At 44.1% G+C, this 23,749-nt stretch overlaps 1 protein-coding gene across 1 annotated transcript in view; it reads left to right on the top strand.

Annotated features, from left to right (window-relative positions):
* Window positions 1–1,904: 1,904 nt before the first annotated feature.
* Window positions 1,905–23,749, top strand: part of LOC124753909 (calcium release-activated calcium channel protein 1-like) — a 256,973-nt gene continuing 235,128 nt past the window's right edge. Inside the window, exon 1 of the mRNA XM_047249024.1 lies at window positions 1,905–2,020. The gene's annotated coding sequence lies outside the window, so the exon portion shown is untranslated. The remainder of the gene's footprint in view (window positions 2,021–23,749) is intronic.

Raw genomic sequence — 23,749 nt, 5'->3', positions numbered from 1 at the left:
GATTTTCCAAACCGTCGGCTGTGGTACGTTTAGCTCCCTGCTTGCTTTATTCGTCGACTTCCGCGGGCTACGCGTGAAACTTGCCCGCACGCGTTCAACCGTTTCTTCGCTCACTGCAGGCCGACCCGTTGATTTCCCCTTACAGAGGCATCCAGAAGCTTTAAACTGCGCACACCATCGCCGAATGGAGTTAGCAGTTGGTGGATCTTTGTTGAACTTCGTTCTGAAGTGTCGTTACACTGTTATGACTGACTGATGTGAGTGCATTTCAAGCACGACCTACGCTTTCTCGGCTCCTGTCGCTATTTTGTCTCACTGCGCTCTCGAGCGCTCTGGCGGCAGAAACCTGAAGTGCGGCTTCAGCCGAACAAAACTATGAGTTTTTCAAGGTATCTGTAGTGTGTCGTGACCATATGTCAATGAATGGAGCTACAGTGAATTTATGAAATCGCTTCAGTCATTTGTAATAGCCCTGTATTTGACGACCGAAATTATCTTGTAATTTTCTCAATAACGCTTGAGAAGTAGGCGCTTACTGCTTACACATTTTGTTGTCTACATCTACATCCACACTCCGCAAGCCACCTGACGGTGTGTGGCGGAGGGTACCTTGAGTACCTCTATCGGTTCTCCCTTCTATTCCAGTCTCGTACTGTTCGTGGAAGGAAGGATTGTCGGTATGCCTCTGTGTGGGCTCTAATCTCTCTGATTTTATCCTCATGGTCTCTTCGCGAGATATACGTAGGAGGGATCAATATACTGCTTGACTCCTCGGTGAAGGTATGATCTCGAAACTTCAACAAAAGCCCGTACCGAGCTACTGAGCGTCTCTCCTGCAGATTCTTCCACTGGAGTTTATGTATCATCTCCGAAACGCTTTCGCGATTACTAAATGATCCTGTAACGGAGCGCGCTGCTCTCCGTATGATCTTCTCTATCTCTTCTATCAACCGTATCTGGTACGGATCCCACACTGCTGAGCAGTATTCAAGCAGTGGGCGAACAAGCGTACTGTAACCTACTTCGTTTGTTTTCGGATTGCATTTCCTTAGGATTTTTCCAATGAATCTCAGTCTGGCATCTGCTTTACCGACGATCAACTTTATATGGTCATTCCATTTTAAATCACTCCTAATGCGTACTCCCAGATAATTTATGGAATTAACTGCCTCCAGTTGCTGACCTGCTATATTGTAGCTAAATGATATGGGATCTTTCTTTCTATGTAGTCGCAGCAAATTACACTTGTCTACATTGAGATTCAATTGCCATTCCCTGCACCATGCGTCAATTCGCTGCAGATCCTCCTGCATTTCAGTACAATTTTCCAATGTTACAACCTCTCGATGTACCACAGCATCATCCGCAAAAAGCCTCAGTGAACTTCCGATGTTATCCACAAGGTCATTTATGTATATTGTGAATAGCAACGGTCCTATGACACTCCCGTGCGGCACACCTGAAATCACTCTTAGTTCGGAAGACTTCTCTCCATTGAGAATGCCATTTTGCGTTCTGTTATCCAGGAACTCTTCAATCCAATCATACAATTGGTCTGATAGTCCATATGCTCTTACTTTGTTCATTAAACGACTGTGGGGAACTCCTCACGGAGTACTACGAGTGTACGAAGTTTGCAGTAAATCCGCGTTCCAAACGTCGTGGCCTCCCCTTGTGAGTCGACCGTAATTTCGATCCAAATGGCTCGGAGGCAGCTTGTAACGCATCGGTCACCAGTGTGGTCTGGATGGACGAGGCGGGCGTTGATGCAAGTGTGACCTGTGGGCGCCGCGGCTGTTCGCCGCCGCCGCCGCCGCCGCCGCCTGTCGCCCCCCGCCACTGCCACTGCCGGCTGCCTGGCTGCGGCCCTCTGTGCTGTCTGGGAACGCGGGGCGTCAGTCGAGGGCCAAGGCTGGTGGGCGCCGCTTGTGCCACGTCACGCAGCCAGGCAGCCAGCACGGAACAGACCGGCAAGCAGCGCGCCGCCCCACACCCGCCGCAGACACTCCGCGCCTTTGGTGTAAGTGCCGAGGGCGCCGCTCAGCAGCGTCGAGAGTGCTTCCTTCGTCCGGCGCACCGACTTCTACGTAAATTTCCTCGGTGTCGTCGCAATACAAGTCGCTCCCGATCTCTCTTCCCTCCCTTCGCACTTCTGCTCGAAGTTCATTTTGTTGTTTTCGTGAATTGTGTCCGCTAATCTTCTCTTTTGCAACTCATTAGACGCAGTGTAAGTGCTGTGAGAAAGTGTCATGCTCAGTTCCAAATGATTTGATATTCCATCCTCTATTGGTGTTGTGACATTCATCTGATGCTTTGTACAACTTCTGTCTTTTCTTTGTTTTTGTCAAAAACATCAAATTGCTGCTTTGTTGACAAACTACCTGTCGGCTTGTGTCTCGGGTTCTTCGGCCGACGTCTGTTTGATGACTGTTCTGACGTTTCGCTAGCACGAATGATTGGCATTGTCAAAGCTTCACCAACCATTGCTGGTGGTGGACTGGAGGGTGAAGCTTTGACAATGCCAGTCACTCATACTGGCGAAACGTCAGAAAAATCATAAAAAATTTGAAAATTTGCGCTACGGTCGCAGGTTCGAATCCTGCCTCGGACATGGATGTGTGTGATGTCCTTAGGTTAGTTAGGTTTAAGTAGTTCTAAGTTCTAGGGGACTGATGACATCAGATGTTAAGTCCCGTAGTGCTCAGAGCCATTTGAACCATTTTTTTTTTTTGGTAAATTTGTGGTAAGATCTCGACCAAACTGCTTAGGTCATCGGTCCCCTCATGCACAGTGCGGCTGGTCCCGGCAGAGGTTCGAGTCCTCCCTCGCGCATGGGTGTGTGTGTTAGTCCTTAGGATAATTTAGGTTAAGTAGTGTGTAAGCTTAGGGACTGATGACCTTAGCAGTTAAGTCCCATAAGATTTCACACACATTTGAATATTTTCATCGGTCCCTAAGCTTACACGCTACTTAATCTAACTTAAACTAACTTACGCTATGGACAACATACACACCCACGCCCGAGGGAGCACTCGAACCTCCAATGGGGGAGCCCTAGACCGCGCGGCTACCCCGCGTGGCAGAAAAAATCATCGAACAAATGTCAGCCGAAGAGACCGAGACAGAAGCCAACAAGTAGTTTGTTAACAAGTGGCCACGAAAGCCTTAACAGTTTTGTGTTGCTAAGTTATTCGCATATTCCGTGATTGCTTAGAAATGCTACAGATATATAGCTATGCAGTGCAAAATTCCAAACATTTTACAAAAATAATGCATATCCTCTTCCTCTAGACAAAGATCCTTCTTTTATTTTCTTCATCATAGTATCTTATGACAGCAAACCTTTATTCGCATTCTTTTTTCCACCGTTTTTTCTATTCTATTGTTTAGCTTAATGTAATGTCGTATCCACTTCTATCTTCTTCGGTAGACCATCTGGTGACACCAAACCTGTATAGGTATGCTCTTTTCGACTATTTTTTCTATTGTTCGCCTAATGTAAGTTCGTATCTCACTGCTGGCGTGTATCTAAAAAAATGACACAGTTCATAAATAATAGTATCCATTATATTACCTGTAGACGGATGCCGGTAATCAACGTCTGAAGTCACCTCTAACCATTTATAGGAATGCAACAAATGTTCTCTTTACACCTTCTTTATCTAAGTATGGGCCACTCCAGTGTTTTTCTACTGTTTACCTTTCTGTGTGGTCGTATCTCACTGCCTTGTACATAAAAAAGAAATATATTTTAATATGAATATCCAGTGTGATTTTTGTGGTCAGATCATGAGTAGCATACATCCTGTGAGCAATGTGTGTGAACGGTCGCTTCCTACCGTTTACATGAGTTATTTATGTTTATATTAAAAATACACATTCCTGCATTTACATTGTGTTTAAATTTATCAAGTGGAAGAGCTGTCTACGAAAGTACTCGAATGTTTTTAATGTTCATGTTATTGTGTCCTTCCTTCTCTCTTTGTGTAGAACAATTTTCAAAATTAGTGGCGTTTTTGTAAGTGTAGGCTCTTGTGACCATTGTCTCTGTCAAAAAAATTCATCAGGGTATGTTACTGCACTGTCAGTGTAAAATTCTCCAACGTTCCGGCCACTGTTGTGAATAGCCTTCGACGGGGTCTTGTGCCTGAGAAAGGCTATGCATTTTAGAGCACACACTCTGAAAAATTTTATTGACATTGAAATCGAGATTTGATCCACCAATATTTGCACCTCGCCTGTTTTCAGCTTCCTATATCGTTACCACGCAACACCTGACTTGACTAGCATTCATGAAGACACTAGTGCACAAGAAGTTAAGCCTTGAAAACTAAAGATATGGCAACGGCTCAGAATGAATACTGCATAGTTTGCCACAGTTTTGATACATCGTGATCAGTGGAGCTATTCTGTTCGTCGTGTGATTTTTTATGAATGCTATAGTCGTTTCCAAATTCTCGCCGGATTTCAACAACAAAGTTCGTGGGAGAGTTATGTGGTTTGGATCATACCTTAGTTTGACAGTAAACCCTCTGGTAAGCTATTCTCGCTCAGACGAGAACTTGTGCGGCTGAACCACACGACGTAAAATCATTGGAGAATCCAAATCAATCTTCTAGATGGTGGGCTGTTTGCCCTGCCTAGTGGGTGGAGATACGTAACTATTTACAATTAAAATTTAAATTAATTGAAGCACATATCACATATACGTAAGAGACTATTTTTCCATCTAATGGTACAACATTTTTTCCACACCCTTGGCTAGCACGTGACAGAAATCCTCCGTTGGCATTCCCGAGCAGAGAGTGTGTAACGCCAGAACTGTTGATGAAAGAATTTTTTAATAAGCGCTTGTATATTTATGTCTTTCTCCAATATTCTTCAGTGATTAGGATTAATCTGAGCAGATATCTCACTGCTGCGACTAATAAAGAAGTAAAAAGAAAGGCAAGTCAATAACAACATTACTTTTTTTCGCTGCGTTCAGGATACCAGCAGCAAGCACCCTTCAAGCAGTTTGAACAGTCATGTCTCATCCGCGTTCATATTTGTGATTAACAAATCACCATAACATATATTACGTTAGCAGATGCACAACGTGTTCTTCCTCTATACGTCAAGGCCGAAGCACGTAAAGAACGATGGCTTACCCATCTACTGCCAGCTAGCAGTACACCCTGGCAGTTTCAAACCTCAACAGATCTTTCACAGAGAACTGTATTGTTTCATCGTAACAAGTTTCGGTGATTGATATACAATAATATCACTGGGACACTAAAAGTAATCGTTGTATATTCACAATGTCTATTCAAAAGTTTTCTCTAGGTTACATCAGCAGGACAGGAATGATGGCGGAAAGGTCCAAACAGCGACAAAGTTTAAAGAAAAGGAGATATTTTTACCACAGTATGTAAGTGAGATATAAGCAGTAATAATCTTCGGTGTGCTAGTACCGACAGTAACTGGCAAAAACTGCAATTATTATAAAATAATTTTCGCAATAGAAACAAAGAAACTTCTACGTTAGTGAAAGATACGGAACCAGGACAATTACTAAACCCTGAGATAACGATGTAGTAAGTTTTATGACGTTGACAAGAGACTGGCGGAGAATATATATATATATAGTGAAATTCAATAAACTTTAATATGCCTCATAGTTAATTTTATTTCCAAAAATAAATTGTGTTTGACTTCCTAGTGTAAGCAATGCCTATATTTTTTTCAAATTTTTAAAGGGCAATCTGAATTGCGTGTATCTGCGTACAACATGGAAGCCACTGAACTAATATTGATGTGCTGTGCCATGTAGCATTCAGACGTAAGCTGGTCTAAACTAATGCCTTTGTGTCTTTTCTGTACAGCGGACAGAGAGCAAGACACACTGAGCTTTGTTTTGTATACAGTACTGCTGGAGCTTGTCAACTCCGATATGGTCGTATGATCAGTGCATTGGCCAAATTTCTCCCACAGGCGTATTAAGTGACCTACAGACGGGCAGCCAGTGACGAGAGTCGGAAGTGACACCTCCCGCATGAGCGCTGTTCATTTGACCGTGTGAATTCTCATGGCCAAAGCAAGAGGTGTGAGTCGACATTCGGAATACATTACAGACGATAATTCAGCACGCTATCGGCTCCAAATGATGCGTCGCTGTAGTACAGTACATACAAATGAGAAGGAAATCGTTTCGTTCAGCATTTCTCCAGTAGAAGCCGAGAGCTGTCGTCAGCAGTGCGCCATCGTTTGCGAAATTCCCTTCCGCGTAATTGCCAGCTGGTTCTAGGATTTTTCTGAGATGTCAAAACTTTAGTTTCTCACAAATTTTAGTAATCGGCGAAACATAACCTCTTTTTTGTGAATCAGGACGTGACTGTCGATGTGGAAAAGATGTGATTCAGATTTTTTGTGTCATTGTGTCTGATGACGATCACTGGTTTTATTTCTAAAAGTACTGCTTTCAGCTGTAATCTACAGGCATCTACAGATCAGTGGTGAAGCAAGATACCGCATGCTCCTTTGTGTTCAGATTTTTCATATGCTGCAACGCTAATCTGAAGATGGCTGTAGTTCACAACTGCAACTGATCGCTATGAAAATAAAACCAGTGTCAGTCGTCTAGTAAAAGAAAAAAGAAGAACGTAAAACCCTGCCGTAGTTCACATTCAGTGTAAATCAGGTGTCTCATGGCACTTCTATGTACTATGTATTAAAATTTACTTCTGTCTATTTACAGATGAAGCTTGCCAGCTAAATGCCAGTGTGGGAACATTATTACCCTACGCTTATCTCCGTTGTCCCAACAGAAACGATATGTTGGAGGTTGAAGAATATTCCTGTTTATTGGAAAATAAAAATGGTTCAAATGGCTCTGAGCACTATGGGACTTAACTTCTGAGGTCATCAGTCCCCTAGAACTTAGAACTACTTAAACCGAACTAACCTAAGGACATCACACACATCCATGCCTGAGGCAGGATTCGAACCTGCGACCGTAGCGGTTGTGCGGTTCTAGACTGTAGCGCCTAGAATCGTTCGGCCACTGCGGCCGGCTATTGGAAAATAAAGTGTGTACAACTGTAGCGGATGTTATCGGTCATGAATAATATTCCTACAAGCCTCCACGAAAACATTCAAGGCCGAGTTCCCAGAAAAAATCGGTTTCTCTTAGTGACACAGCTTTCTCTGAAATTATCTTATAAATCAAAGTTCATTCTGACTGTTCTGCTGTGCACACTGACGGAGAAAAATTGCATCACGAAAAAAAAATTAATGTAAAGTGTTGAAATTCCGGGAACCTATTTGTCTAGGTAAGTGATTAAGATTGCAAGGTCACAGGTTAATGTAAGAGCGAGATAAGCCATTGGCAATGGGAAATAGTGGTACATTAATAACCGATTTAACTGCAAGGATGTTGAATGCAAGCATGCAAACGTGCATGCATTGCGTGGTACAGGTGCCGGATGTCAGCTTGTGGAATCGAGTTCCACGCCTGGTGCACTTGGTCGGCCAATACAGGGGCGGTTAATGCTGGTTGGTTGGTTGATGTGGGAGGAGGAGACCAAACAGCGAGGTCATAGGTCCCATCGGATTCGGGAAGGATGGGGAAGTAAATCGGCCGTGCCCTTTCAAAGGAACCATCCCGGCATTTACCTGAAGTGATTTCGAGAAGTCACGGAAAAGCTAAATCAACTCGCTCGGTGCGGTTAATGCTGGTTATGGTTGACACTGGAGTTGTCGGTCTGGTGATGTCAAGTAAGTGCTCGATTGGAGACAGATCTGGTGAATGAGCAGACCAGGGCAACAATTTGGCACTGTGTAGAGCTTGTTGGGCTACAGCAGCGGTGTATGGGCGAACGTTGTCCTGTTGCAAAACACCCCCTGGATTCAACAAAACCTGACGTTTTAATTTCACGGAACGGGCATATGATTAGTGAGACTGAACAGTTCAAATTTCTAGGTGTTCAGATAGATAGTAAGCTGTCGTGGAAAGCCCACGTTCAGGATCTTGTTCAAAGACTTAATACTGCCATTTTTACTATTCGGATGGTATCGGAAGTGAGTGATCGTTCGACACAAAAATTAGTCTACTTTGCTGATTTTCATTCGCTTATGTCGTATGGTATTATATTTTGTGGTAACTCTTCCCATTCTAAAAGGATATTTTTGGCTCAGAAACTGGCGGTTCTTGTCCAAAAAGGTATGCAGTATATTGCTGCATCCATTTTCAATATGCTACCACTCGAATTCAAAAATCTTAGCAGTAATCCACCCGCTTTCAAATCGAAACTGAAGAGTTTCCGCATGGGTCACTCCTTCTATTCTGTCGAGGAGTTCCTTGAAAAATTAAGCTGATTCTTATTGTGTTGTTAATTGCGTTTGCTTAAACTTATGAACTGACTTTTTTTGGGTTCACAAACATTTTATTTTTATCTGTTATTACTTTTATGTTGTAATTTCATGTAGTGACACGTTCCATGACCTTGGAGACTTGCTCCTCAATTTATACGGAACGTGACGTGTAAATAAATAAATAAATAACTGACGTCTGACATTAAATGAATACGCTGGGGTTGCGGGACTTCCCAAGAAGATATTTAATAAAATGCATTTGGGTTTTTACGTCTAGTTTGAAAGTATATCTCGCCCATGCTGATGATACTGGTTTTGAGCAATTTCAGTTAGTTTTGTTCTACTGTGGCAGCTTAATATTATTTGTAGGAGACCGAATGCAGAAACGATTAAAGTAGTTATTTGTTACCTATGTCTGAAACGCTCTAATGAGATAAATTAAAATATTCCTTTATTTTGCGCCATTCATAGGTTATAAAATATCTTTGTGACTGAAATTTGCAGTTGGGAGGGAGAGGGGGGAGGAGGAGGGGGATGGCTATTCTTCTAGCGCATGTCAGGGTTCTGCATCTACCAATAAATCAGGCAACACAGTGAACAAGTGGCGCAGAAGAAAGATCTACGATTGGCTGTCGGCGGCCCCCACTGCTCGACTCGCTGAAACCATTATTTTAATCGAAATATAAGGATACTGTTGTTTCACGTCTCCACATCACCCAAGACATAGAAGGTGTCCATAAATGTTTACCCTGGTAACAAAACAAAGTAACTCCTTGTCGGATACAGTAATTAAATTTGGAACCTTACATAAGCATTTAATATATGTAATACACTTCAGCATTTAAATCACTTCAACATGTGCACAACTGTTAACACGCGAAATATCAAGCTGGTGTTCAGTCTCTTGCCAGACATTCTGCTACATGTGTGGTGTGATTGTGCCAGTGGCATCTCTGATGCGTTGTTACAGTGTGGCAAATATCATTAACTGCTGTTTTGTACACCACAGTATCTTTCACATACTCCCAAAGAAAGAAACGTAAGGGATAATGCCAGGTGATCTCGGGGACCATGGAATTGGGCCTTCTCTCCCAGTTCAACTGTTAGGAAAGGTTTAATTGAGAAAATCGAGGACGTCTAGAGGGGGAACACAATCTTGCTGAACGATTATAGCGTCTTGTATGTGGTCGGGGAAGGGTGTAATTCACCAACATGGCTAGGTAAACATATCCACTTACTTTGCTTTCAAGGAAGAAAAATGGGCCAGTCAGTCGATCACACATTAACCTCCACCACACATTAACTTTTGGACTGTCCTCAATGTCTTCTCGTACGACATGAGGCTTTTTGGATCTTAAAATTCGGACATTACGGCGATTAACTGAGCCACGAACATGAAAAGTAGCCTCGTCGAAATAACGCACACGCTTCAAGAAATCATTGTCCTCATACAAACGGTTCAGCACGTCCGTTATAAATTGTTCACGTCTTGGACGATCACCTGGTTGTAACGTCTGAGCCGGCCGGGGTGGCCGAGCGGTTCTAGGCTCTACAGTCTGGAATCGCGCGACCGATACGGTTCTAATCCTGCCTCGGGCATGGATGTGTGTGATGTCCTTGGGTTAGTTAGGTTCAAGTAGTTCTAGACCTCCGCTCTTAAGTCACATATTGCTCAGAGCCGTTTGAACCATTTTTGTAACGTCTGAACAATTTGGACCTTGTACACCTACAATTTAAGAAGTTAGCGAACCACTTCATACACTGTCCTCTTTGGCACATAAAGCTCCCGCGAAGCTTGTCTGACCGATTTCTGTGGCTATCTCGTGAATATGGTTTGAATCGCCTGCACAGCCTCCTCCGGAACTGCTTGTCCGTTTCTGAACCGCCCTCGTTGCCAAAAAAGTTTCCATCCATGTTGTGACTAACCTGGCAGCAGGTGCTTTCTTTTTCCATAATGGATAAAAACTTCCGCTGCACGGAAATCGCTGATTTGGTTTCTGATAATCACACAACAGTGAGCTTTCTCCTGGGGTAGCCATTTTTACGATGTAGCTCACACACCGCCCTTTGTGGCGAAAGTGTTGATTGAGACATAGCTGTACAGAAACTTAATGTGTTCCTTAATAGAACTGTAACAAAAAACAAACTTTACTCTGATAAATATAATTAATATTTAATCTCGAAATTATCTACAAAATTTCAGGTCTCGAAGTGGTTTGCCCGGACTTCGGCGCACCTTCTGGGACGCGATAGTCCCTTGTCAGCCAGCAGGTTTCTGTGTACGTCCCGTCCGCCGGTTATTCCAGGCTTCCGGCAATTCGTTACACTTCGCGGATTACGTTCTTTTGTGGCCGCGTCATGGTAGCCGCACTGCTAGCTTCTTGCTGTTCCCTTGAGCGTCTGTGTGCCAGTGTTGTGAGAATGTGTTGGCGTCTCCCTATGGCAGGAATATTTGCGCACAGCAACAGAGGCCACGGGTAACGGGACGCCGTGTGCGGGCGGTCACTGTAATTGCGCTTTCACCAGCCGCGATGCCCAGGTGGGAAATTCCATCGTTCCTCCGAAGGCAGCCAAGAGTTCGCGACCATTCCATCTGGATCGTGCTTGGCGCCACCGTCAAGCATCTGAGTAAATCTCGCCCGTCCTCCTGTCCTTTCACGTATCGAACCAGATGACGAAGTGTTAAGACAAGGCGTCAGTAAGTTCTTCGTTTGTGCGGCCGTATTGCCCATAGCTGCTTTATAATTCTTGATGGTATTTTCGTTCTGTCGTTGCAACTACAAAAAGTGCATATTTTTTCACCAGACGCGTTTCGCTTTATTAATTAGAAGTTCCGGGCTGAATTGCCGTGGTCCATATATAAAACTTCTTCTCCTTCTTGACGTTTCTTTGCGTACTGCGGGCAACATCTTCTGGGTGAGTCGGCAATTCAGCCCGAAAGCTTTAATTAATGAAGATGCCGGCCGTGAAAGCTTACATGTTATGCGTTTCGCTTTATTGATATAAAGCATCATCAGTGGTCTGTAATTTATTTACGTTTTGACTTGCTTTAAGACTGAAAAACAGTTCGTCAACAACATGCGTCTGGTGAAAGAAAAACACTTTTTTTTTTGTAGCTGCAACGACAGAACGAAAATACCCTCAAGAAAAGTTAAGACCAGGGACTTGCATTCAGAACGGTGGTGTTTCAGTCCCCATCTGACCACCAGAATTAGGTTTTCCGTAGTTTCCCTGAAGATCTCATGGCAAATGCCGCGTTGCTTTCTTTGAAATGGCATGGCCGATTTTATTCATCATCCGAGCCTGTCCTCCGTCGCCAATGACCTGATCGTCGACTCTTCCTTTCCTTCTTTTTCCTCTTACATAGCAGAAATGCTATACAACGTTGCAGATTGCAGCACTGAACATTTTTTGCAAAGTGCAGGCACACGTGCAGGCTATCACGTTTGGTGTAGAGGCTAACTGTTGAGACTTTACACACTGTAATGGGTGCGGGCGAACTACATAGCTCCATATCCATTGATTATGCTATCAACAGTCATCTTCTGTATTCAGTAATAACCGTCACATATCCAGGGATAGTCGACTGATGTACTCCAAATAACATCAATACATATAAAAAAATGTATGTGTGTGTTCCACATCATCTCCTAAACCAATGGACCAATTTCAACCAAACTTGGTACACATATCCCTTAGTGTCAGGTCTCAGGCAACAATCGCTGTCAGAGTAATAACCACCTACCTCTCATAGTTCAAGAAATATGTCATCAAAAGTAAGATGCATCAAAAAACTGCTGCATCATGCATGACGTTTAAATTTATTACTTCTATGTCACTAATTCTACATGCAATAGATTTCGCTGACAGTATCCACATTCGCCGCTAAATGTACCTACAAAATTATATCATGGTACTACACATAACTGAGGAGATATGACGTCATAAACACTGAGATTTGTGAAAGACTTCCGCATTTTGTATGACGTCTGCGTTTATTGCTTCTTTGCGACTAACTCTATTGGCAATACTTTTGCAGACAGTATCCACGTATGCCGTTGAATCCAACTACAAAATCATGTTATGATATCAGACATAGATCAGGAGACATGACGTCATAAACACTATGACGCGTGAAAAACGGTCAGGTCATGTGTGACGTTCAAACTTGTTACTTCTATTCCCAACATTTAGCAGACGGTATTCACATATGCCGCTAAATCTACCTACACAAATGCATCATTGTATGACACACAGTTCAAGAAGTATGACGTTGTAAATACTGAGACACATGAAAAAACGCAGTATCATGCGTAGAACATTAATACTTATATTATTTACTACTGAGAGTGCCGGCCGCTGTGGCCGAGCGGTTCTAGGCGCTCCAGTCTGGAACTGCGCGACCTCTCCGGTCGCAGGTTGGAATCATGCCTCGGGCATGGATGTGTGTGATGTCCTTAGGTTAGTTAGGTTTAAGTAGTTCTAAGTCCTAGGGGACTGATGACTTCAGATGTTAAGTCCCATAGTGCTCAGAGCCATTTTAACGAGTCTGTTACACATGAACAGAGTACAGATTGATAGCGAATCTTGTGAGGAATGTTGGCTGAAAATCTTGACCCAAAGAGTCTAGCATTACCAGTGACTCGTTCGCAAGCTTTTTTCTTTTTTTTAATTAAAGAATGGGGGATTGATATCTGGATAGCTTTACTAAGTTTTCTGTGCTGATATTCCTGTACGCATGACGAGACATTATTAAACATTTCACTGAATGTTAGCAAACACCCTCACACACTATCGGAGGCGATTTTTCAACGTCGTAGCTGTGTTGATTGTATGTCGTTGGATTTTTCCGTTCGATTCAGACAAAAGGCATGGCTTAGGAGACGGCATTTTACACAACGAAGGATTTGGTTGCTAGGATTGTGGCACTCTCTCAAGAGAGAAGTGACACAGAAGCTACAGCGTGTACGTTGTAAAGGTTATCTTACTGTTAATTTTGCCATTATCACAGCATTTTCAGCAGCTACAATAAGAAAACAGTATCTTGCACAAAATAATGTACACACTAGTACAAGTTACACAACTGTGTCAGTTAATTACCTAAATATGTTTTGCAAGTTTGGTTCATGTCTTTCGTACTTAAATACTGAGGTTTAGTGCGTGGTTACATTTTCACTATGTTGTTGCAGGCCTCACTTATCATCGAAGAAACTCGCACAGGATTACAAGATTAACACAAAATACCTGTATTCCATAGTGTAAGGAAAAATGTAACCACTTCGGGATTTCTTTTACACTCTTTTATTCTTGCTTAGTAATGTGTATCGCACGTGCGTCGTACATGACCACCATGGTCCCTATACTCCACTGCGCGACGTCCGTAGGAGGAATGGAGGAAGCTCTGTTCCTATCTTTGGAAACGAGAATAAAGTCTAATTTATCGGTATCTCATAAACTGGTCATGAGATTAAGAAAGTATTCACAAAATAATTTAGAAAGATAAGAGTTCCATTCTACTCAAAATTTCGATGATATCCGTAAAGCAGAATGGTTCAAATGGCTCTGAGCATTATGGGACTTAACATCTGAGGTCATCAGTCCCCTATAACTTAGAACTACTTAAACCTAACTAACCTAAGGACATCACACACATCCATGCCCGAGGCAGGATTCGAACCTGAGATCGTAGCGGTCGCGGGGTGCCAGACTGTAGCGCCTACAACCGTTCGGCCACCCCGGGCGGCAGCAGAATGGTTTACTGAAATTCATATTGATTTGAAAATCACCTGTCAAATCATAAACTCATTATAACACGCATAATATTTTTAAAAAGCTCACAGTTTTATGATTTTTCACTCTTAAGCATAAGACCGATGACCTCGCTGTCTGGTCTCCTTCCCCAAACAACCCAACCCAACCCTCTTAAGCATAATAAGCTAGTGTACAAATGAGTTTCAGAAACGTCAAATAACCTGTTTGTAAATTCCATAAATTCTGACATCGTCGACGTAATCTCCGACCGTGGAAGCCTCTGATGACGTTAACGATCTGGTGCAAAGTTAACGGAGGAACCCTGAACCAGAAACTGCAGACACAGCAGTCGCGTGAGAACGGCTCGTGGCTCGTCTGAATGTAGCGCACGCTCGCTACCTCTGACCCGGCCTATAACATTTATTGAGCGTTTAAGCGGAGCGTCACTCATCTCCGTCAAACTCTTCGCGCTCTAAGAAAAAGCCTTAGTCACGAGAGAGACGGTGTCCTCTCGGAGCAGAGGCGAAAGAGCTGGAAATTGCACCGCAGCTGCTAGATGGTGTGGGGTTCTGGTCTGTTGCTCCGTTGTTTTCGTTCCGTGACCCTGATAACATTTGCGCTGACTGCGTCGGAGGCAGCAGCTGTCAATTTGTGTGTGTGTGTGTGTGTGTAGGGGGCGAAGGGGGGGGTCCTATCAGCTTAAGCGCCGTCAGCTTTCATAAACACGAAAGACAGCTGTTGGTAATTCTGGCTGCCCTCGTGGATTGAAACTGACTGGTACCAGACGTTCTTCCTGAGATCTTTCCTTTTCTGCAGACCGTTGACCCTGTCCTCAGACGAAACTACGGCAGCACGAGCGTATAATATAATGGGTGGATGAAAGTGAGACACTTCTGGATGTCGTTCGCCTATCATCTCTAGCCGAGAGGTAACAGCTTGCAGGTAGTTACATGATCAGAGTAACTGTCGTGCTACTTCGAGTTTGTCTCTCTGTCGATGATTTTTTTTTTGTAATTCATCTGAACAGTTATGCCGACATAAACTTATGACCTCAGTGTTTGTTTCCATCTAGTGAAACGCTACTGCAAAACCGTTGTCTTTACTGAGCGGGGTGCCATAGTTCAAAAGCCCATCCAGCTATGCAGATTTATCTTTCCATGTTGTTTCTCAAAATCGCATGGGACGACTCTTGAATAGTGCCATTGAAAGGACGTGGCCGTTTTCTTTCTCTATTCTTGTCCAATCTGAGTTTGTGGTTTGTATCTAATGACCTCTTGCGTTCCATAAATCAGCTAAGGCGAATGTTGAAATGGTTCCTTTTAAAAGGGCGAGGCCTATTTCCTTTCCCATCCTTGTCTAATGAGCGCTTCCGCTAAGTAGTCGATGGGACGTTAAAATCTTATCTTCTTTTCCTTACTTTAATGACTTCGTCGTCGACGGGGCCCTAAGGTTCACTGCTTACCATTTTTCTAACGGCACAGAGAGAGAGAGAGAGAGAGGGAGAGAAATTGAGAAACAGAGACAGGTTTAGTATTCCGTTCAAGCCCTTCCAAGTGTTATCTTAACGGCGCGGGCAGCACTTAGAGAGTCCTGCTCTCTTCTCGTCACAATTACCACTTGCGCACCGACCATTGACGTAAAGCGCAGCTCGCTAACGGAAACTACAATCAGGACATTCTGCACAATCCGAGCGGATGATTTAACCACCCAGATCGCTCGGCATGAATCCCATCGAACATTTCTAGGGCGTAACAGAAAGGTCAGTTCGTTTACAACATCCTGCACCATGAACACTTCCACAATTATGGGCAGCTATGCTACAAATATAGCACCATTCTTATCCGTCATCTATCAGAGATCATTGGAACGGAGGAAAGTTTCACGGGACTGGAAGAAGGTCCAGGTCGTAGCAATCTATAAAAAGGGTAGAAAATCGGATGCACATAATTACCGGCCAATTTCACTGACATCAATTTGTTGTAGAATGATGGAACATATTTTGTGTTCAGACATAATGACGTTTCTAGACTCTGAGAAGCTCATGTGCAGAAACCAGCACGGTTTTAGGAAACAGCGGTCATGCGAGACACAGCGGGCCCTCTTTGTGTATGATATACAACAGGCTCTAGATACCGGTTCCCAGGTCGATGCCATATTTCTCGACTTTCGAAAGGCATTCGACTCAGTTCCGCACTGTCGCTTGCTACAAAAAGTGCGCTATCCAATGACATATGCGGTTGGATAGAAAGTTTTCTAATAGACAGAGAGCAGTATTTCGTCCTGAACGGGGTAACTTCAACAGAAACAAGAGTAACTTCAGGTGTGCCCCAGGACAGCGTAATAGGTCCTCTGCTTTTTACGATTTACATAAACGATCTGATTGATGGTATTGACAGCGGCCTTAGACTGTTTGCCGATGATGCTGTACTCTACAGGAAAGTAGTATCACACGATAGTTGTGAACAAATCAATGAGGATTTGTAGAAAATAAATGCGTGGTGTAATGACTGGCAGTTATCTCTCAATATTAGAATATTAGTAAGTGTAATCTACTGGATATAAAATGCGAAAATCCCCATTAATGTATGAGTACAAAATAAATGATCAGTCTTTGGAAGCGGTAACATCACTCAAGTATCTGGGTGTGACTATTCGAAATGATCTCAAATGGAATGATCAGATTACACAAGTAACGGGTAAGGCGAACTCTAGAGTGCGGTTTATTGGTAGAATCCTGAAGAGATGCAGTCCTTCAACAAAGGAAATAGCTTACAATACGTTAGTTCGTCTGTATGAGACCCTTACCAGTTGGGTCTGATTCAAGAGATTGAGAAGGTCCAAAGAAGAGCGGCAAGATTCGTGACTGGTATATTTAGCCATCGCGAAAGCGTTACAAATCTCATAGAAAGTTTGAAGTGGGACACACTCGCAGGTAGACGATGCGCTAAAAGGAAGGGGCTGCTCACTAAATTCCGAAATCCGATCTTCACCGAGGATGTAGAGCATATATTATTACCACCAACTTCCAAATCGCGTAATGATCACCATTCAAAGATAAGGGAAATATGAGCTCGTACTGAGGTGTTCAGACAGTCGTTTTTCCCTCACGCGATCCGCGAGTGGAACAGAGGGGGGGAAATATGACTTTGGCGCGCATTGTGCCCTCCGCCACACACCGGTTGGTGGCTAGCGGAGTATATATGTAGATGTAGAGGCAGCAGAGCTCAGTATTTGCGCAGAGACTTCCAGCGACTTGTTGAGTCCAGGCCACGTCGTGTTGCTGTACTACGCCGGGCAAAAGGAGGGAGCTTCGACACGAAATTAGGAGGTATTCCATGACCTTCTTCATGTCAATGTATTGCTTCATGTGCTGCGACTCGTTCGTATCCCGTCACCGGCGTCTGTTATTGAGTACCACGACCAGTCAGTACGATGATTTTTTCCTATGCATCGAGCGTCTAATGGTGCTGCCCTTGGACATACATTAATCTTCATCGATTGTCGTGTGCAGTAGGTTTTGTAACCAGTAATAAGAAAATAGCTCTGCATAGTATGGGTTCTCAGCGCTTTTTATTGTCCAGCATTGAACTATCGAATAGTTTCCTGCACTGCCACACAACTACTCGTTATTACAATCAGAGACAGGTCATGGAGACCACTGTCACTGAAATGTCGTTGTCCACGGGAAGTGACTCAGGCTGCGGTGACTTTTTCCAGTTTGAGGAACTCCACAGACCCTGGCACGGTGCCACGTGGTAAGCCCACTGTCAGTCGATCTCGGGGATGGATGTCATATCTGGTCGCGATCAAACGCTCTGACATATCGCGTCTTACCTGACCTGTACTCGAACGTCAAGGTCGCGACCTCTACAAGGTCTGACGACATGCGAACTATGTCCTTGGCGTCAAGGAACCTTCGTTTAACATGGTGTAGTGTTGATCTGTGACTTGAACACGATCGCTTGACCCAGATTGGTTGTCCGAAAATAAATATTCTTTACAACTACTTCTGGTGGTTTCATGATGCAACTTCGAAGCGCTGTTTATAGAAAACACGCAGAAATGCTTTGAGCTGTGGGGGAAACCGATGCAAGCGTTTGTACTCGTCCACGGTGACTGTGTTCCTCGAATATGAAGAAACTTGTACATCTACATCATACTCTCTGAGACACCTAATGGTACTTCTGGTGCCATTAATTGATTCCCACCCCCTCTTTCCCCTACACCCTATTCCACTCGCAAATGGCGCGCGGGAGGAATGGCCCGACACTCGATAAGGTCGTAGTTTTTTTACTAACTGGCAGTGCAGGACGGTGTCAAATGCCTTCCTGAATTCAAGGAACACGGCATTAACCCGAGAGTCGTTATCTACAGCGCTATGGATCTCAAGGAGGAACAGAGCGAGCTGAGTTTCGTAAGATCTCTGTTTGCGGATCCCATGTTGATTTCTATTTCATTTGTCGTAAAAGTCTAGCCTGTTCCATAATTCTACAAGAGACTGACATCAACGATATAAGTCTATAATTGTGTGCCTCTGTCCTGCAGCCTTTCTTGAAAACGGGAGTGACCTCCGCCTTTTTTGCAGTAGCTAGGTGCCCTTCGTTGCTCCAGCGATCTACGATTAACTGCCGCTAGAAGGAGAGCAGGTTCTTTCCCATAATCTTTGTACACTCTCATAGCTATCTCATCTGGTCCTGATGCCTTTCCTCTGCTAAGTGTTTGTAGTTGATTTTCTACTCCGCGAAAGGTTATCTTAGTATCTACCATTTCGACGGTCTTATGATAATTCAAAGGAGGGACTGTGTTACGATCTCCGGCGGTTTAACAGTTTTGGAAGTTCGAATTCAGTATTCCGGCATTCTTCCTGTTATTTTCCGTTTTCTTGGCAGTGTGGCCTCTAGAGTGATTGAATAGATGATTTCGAACCGATTGCTGATTTTTCGTAAGACAAAATCTCTTAGGGTTTTTACTCAGCTTTTGCTTTGAAAGTCGTTGAACGTATCCTCATTGCTCTCCTTACACTTAAGTTCGCTTCACAGTGTAATATCGATGACTGTCGCTGACTATTGTGCCTCATGCCACGACAAACCATTTCTTAGCAATGCGACCAGGATGACGCGTCCGCGTTTGTGTGTGTATGTGTGTGTGTGTGTGTGTGTGTGTGTGTGTGTGTGTGTGCGTTATTTCAACCCTAATACACGAATTTTGGAAGACAATTCTACAAGGTTGTCGGTTCACACAACATTTTAATCGAGTTTAGCCATCCAAGAACCAGATATTCCTATCGGCGTCCTTAAACCGCTCATGATAACTTGCAATGAAAAGGAATAGTGAATTGACTGCAGTATGTAACGTACTACAACACAAGCATTTCACCAAAGTAAATTAAGACAGTTATGCCGTACCACAAAAAATCTGTGGGCGACAGATGTTACACCAGCGGCATATTTGGTTCCTTAAGTCGTCTTAGGCTAATAGACGTCTACCTAATCTTTCAGATCTGGCCGGCCGCTGTGGACGAGCGGTTCTAGGCGCTTCAGTCCGGAACCGCGCTACCGCTATGGTCGCAGGTTCGAATCCTGCCCCGGACATGGATGTGTGTGATGTCCTTAGGTTAGTTAGGTTTAAGTAGTTCTAAGGTCTAGGGGACTGATGACCTCAGATGTTAAGTCCCATAGTGCTCAGAGCCATTTGAACCATTTTTCAGAACTGGGAAGCTAATGAAACAGGAAAGAGAATGCGCCGCGCGCAAGTTGGGCCTTCAGCCGCGCTACTGCCGGGAGCACTGACCTCGGCCTACATGTTATAAACAGTCGTGTAATTTGTGTGCAGCCGGTGGGTCTCCCATGCGCCTCGAGGACGCTCACAGCGTTGCTCGTACTAGGAACGCTTGTGTGAAGGAGTTGCAGCCTACCTCGGAAGTACTGTGCATAGAGTAGACACATCTCTGGAGTGAGCATTGTGTTCTGTGCATGTTGTCAACATTAAGCTGGAATTGTCACGTGATCTCGGAAAGACGCTGTCTGTTTAAAGCCAGTTCACACTGGTCGTCACATCACGTCACATCACGTACAGAACATTCCACAATGCATTTCAAGTGGTGGCATTCACACAGCTCGTCAATGGTCCGTCACGTCAGGTCATGTCATGTCACGACACGTCACGTGTAGGTTTCTTGGGAAGAAAGTTTTGACGGCGTCGTCGTCTGCTAACATCGTTAGTTAACCATTTTCGCCACGCTCACTTATAGTAGTGGATTTTACGGTTTTGTGTCTTCGTAATCTTCATTATTATGCTTGGTTCTCGTGGAAAATTACAAATGTTTCATGACTACTTGGATATTTTTTTGCATTGAGTGAGGTCAGATATCTGAAAGCGAAAAAGTATTTCGGTTCTACAATAATAGTACGGAGCTGACCCTACAACGTATGTAAATGAGAACATGAGCTGAGAAAGCAGTTTCCATAAAATAAAGTTTTAAGTGAAATGGTGAGCTTTAATGAAGGCGAAAAATATAGCTCTTTATGGCATTATTAGTTACGTAAGAAAAAAAATGATATAGAAACAGGCTCCAATTATTTCGTTATAGCTATTGTTTGACATGTCTATATGTGTAGCTATATTTCCCCTACCAAATAAATGTCGATCTTTCGAACTGCTGTTTAATTTTGCATCATTTTAGCAAACAAAATTAATCGAGAACATATTGTATTGTATTGTATGTTAACGACGGAGAGGCTCCGTCCCCGCCGCAGCTGCAGTGGTCCACAAGCCCACAACGACTACCGCAGTCCACTTCACCCCTCCGCTGCCCCACACCGAACCTCTCTTGCAGGGTTATTGTGCTGTTCGGCCCCCGGTGGGCCCCCCAGGGAACATCTCACACCTGACGAGGGTAACCCCTATAAACACGTGGTAGAGTAATGGTGGTGTACGCGTACATGGAGAACTTATTTGCGCAGCAATCGCCGACATAGTGTAACTGAGGCGGAATAAGTGGAACCACCCCGCATTCGCCGAAGCAGATGGAAAACCGCCTAAAAACAATCCACAGACTGGCCGGTTCACCAGACCTCGACACAAATCCGCCGGGCGGATTCGTGCCGGGGACCAAGCGCTCCTTCCCGCCCGGAAAGCTGTGCGTTATACTGCACTGCCAACCGGGCGGGCATCGAGAACGTAAGTTATAAAGTTTGCTTTGGCTATCAATAACCTTCGTCGTTGTTAGCACCTCAGTTCCGGTACTATATTCCGACATGGGGTAAGCGAACTAACGTGACATGGCGTGACGGACAGTGTGAATACACGCTGACGTGACGGTGCCGCGACGTGATGCCCGTTCATTTTGTTCGTCAAAACTAAGAGCGCAGTTTACTCCAGGTGTCAAATACAAATAGTCATAGTCTCTACAAAACGCCTATACCAAATCCACAGAACCTACGTAGGGAATCTGTTTCTACTAGCGATATGACAACATTCAAAGTTTATAGGATGCTTTATGGACAAACCTATGCCGTTCCGAGATCACGTAACCAAGGTGAAAACGTATTCTGACTACAGAAATCAATTCTGCGCATCTGAATGCTCACTTCAGTGATATTTCTACTCAGTGGTACAGCAGAGAGACATCATACAGGATGTTTCAAAAATGACCGGTATATTTGAAACGGCAATAAAAACTAAACGAGCAGCGATAGAAATACACCGTTTGTTGCAATATGCTTGGGACAACAGTACATTTTCAGGCAGACAAACTTTCGAAATTACAGTAGTTACAATTGTCAACAACAGATGGCGCTGCGGTCTGGGAAACTCTATAGTACGATATTTTCCACATATCCACCATGCGTAGCAATAATATGGCGTAGTCTCTGAATGAAATTACCCGAAACCTTTGACAACGTGTCTGGCGGAATGGCTTCACATGCAGATGAGATGTACTGCTTCAGCTGTTCAATTGTTTCTGGATTCTGGCGGTACACCTGGTCTTTCAAGTGTCCCCACAGAAAGAAGTCACAGGGGTTCATGTCTGGCGAATAGGGAGGCCAATCCACGCCGCCTCCTGCATGTTTCGGATAGCCCAAAGCAATCACACGATCATCGAAATATTCATTCAGGAAATTAAAGACGTCGGCCGTGCGATGTGGCCGGGCACCATCTTGCATAAACCACGAGGTGTTCGCAGTGTCGTCTAAGGCAGTTTGTACTGCCACAAATTCACGAAGAATGTCCAGATAGCGTGATGCAGTAATCGTTTCGGATCTGAAAAATGGGCCAATGATTCCTTTGGAAGAAATGGCGGCCCAGACCAGTACTTTTTGAGGATGCAGGGACGATGGGACTGCAACATGGGGCTTTTCGGTTCCCCATATGCGCCAGTTCTGTTTATTGACGAAGCCGTCCAGGTAAATATAAGCTTCATCAGTAAACCAAATGCTGCCTACATGCATATCGCCGTCATCAATCCTGTGCACTATACTGTTAACGAATGTCTCTCGTGCAGCAATGGTAGCGGCGCTGAGGGGTTGCCGCGTTTGAATTTTGTATGGATAGAGGTGTAAACTCTGGCGCATGAGACGATACGTGGACGTTGGCGTCATTTGGACTGCAGCTGCAACACGGCGAACGGAAACCCGAGGCCGCTGTTGGATCACCTGCTGCACTAGCTGCGCGTTGCCCTCTGTGGTTGCCGTACGCGGTCGCCCTACCTTTCCAGCACGTTCATCCGTCACGTTCCCAGTCCGTTGAAATTTTTCAAACAGATCCTTTATTGTATCGCTTTTCGGTCCTTTGGTTACATTAAACCTCCGTTGAAAACTTCGTCTTGTTGCAACAACACTGTGTTCTAGGCGGTGGAATTCCAACACCAGAAAAATCCTCTGTTCTAAGGAATAAACCATGTTGTCTACAGCACACTTGCACGTTGTGAACAGCACACGCTTACAGCAGAAGGACGACGTACAGAATGGCGCACCCACAGACTGCGTTGTCTTCTATATCTTTCACATCACTTGCAGCGCCATCTGTTGTTGAAAATTGTAACTACTGTAATTTCGAAAGTTTGTCCGCCTGAAAATTTACTGTTGTCCCAAGCATATTGCAACAAACGGTGTATTTCTATCGCTGCTCATTTAGTTTTTATTGCTGTTTCAAATATACCGGTCATTTTTGAAACACCCTGTATATGGAACTATAATGAAGAGCATGTAGCAAGTCTTTGGTTTTATGTTATTTTCAGCGCATTCTATGTCAGTTAAAGAAGGCACACTATAATCAGTAAGTCGTTTTCCCTCTTTTGGTTACTGAAACATAGGAATTTCCCATGCTAACCATGATGCTAATTACACTGAGGTGCAGAAGTCATGGAATAGCGATATCCACATATACCGATGGCAGTGGTATCGCGTATACGATGCACAAAAGAGCAGTGCATTTGCGAAGCTGTAGTTTGTACTCGGATGAGTCATATGAAACTATCACCACCATGATGGAAATGGAAATGAGCGTTTGGCGTCGTTGGCCGGGAGGCCCCTTACGGGTCAGGTGCGGCCGCCCTGGTGCAGGTCTCATTACATTCGACGCCACATTGTGTGACCTGCGCGCCAGATGGGTATGAAAGGATGATGAAGACAACACAACACCCAGC

Source organism: Schistocerca piceifrons, chromosome 1 (genome assembly GCF_021461385.2).
Source record: "Schistocerca piceifrons isolate TAMUIC-IGC-003096 chromosome 1, iqSchPice1.1, whole genome shotgun sequence".
Taxonomy (NCBI): Eukaryota; Metazoa; Arthropoda; class Insecta; order Orthoptera; family Acrididae; genus Schistocerca; species Schistocerca piceifrons.
The sequence above is the reverse complement of the archived record's forward strand: the minus strand, read 5'-3'. Positions and strand labels throughout refer to the sequence as shown.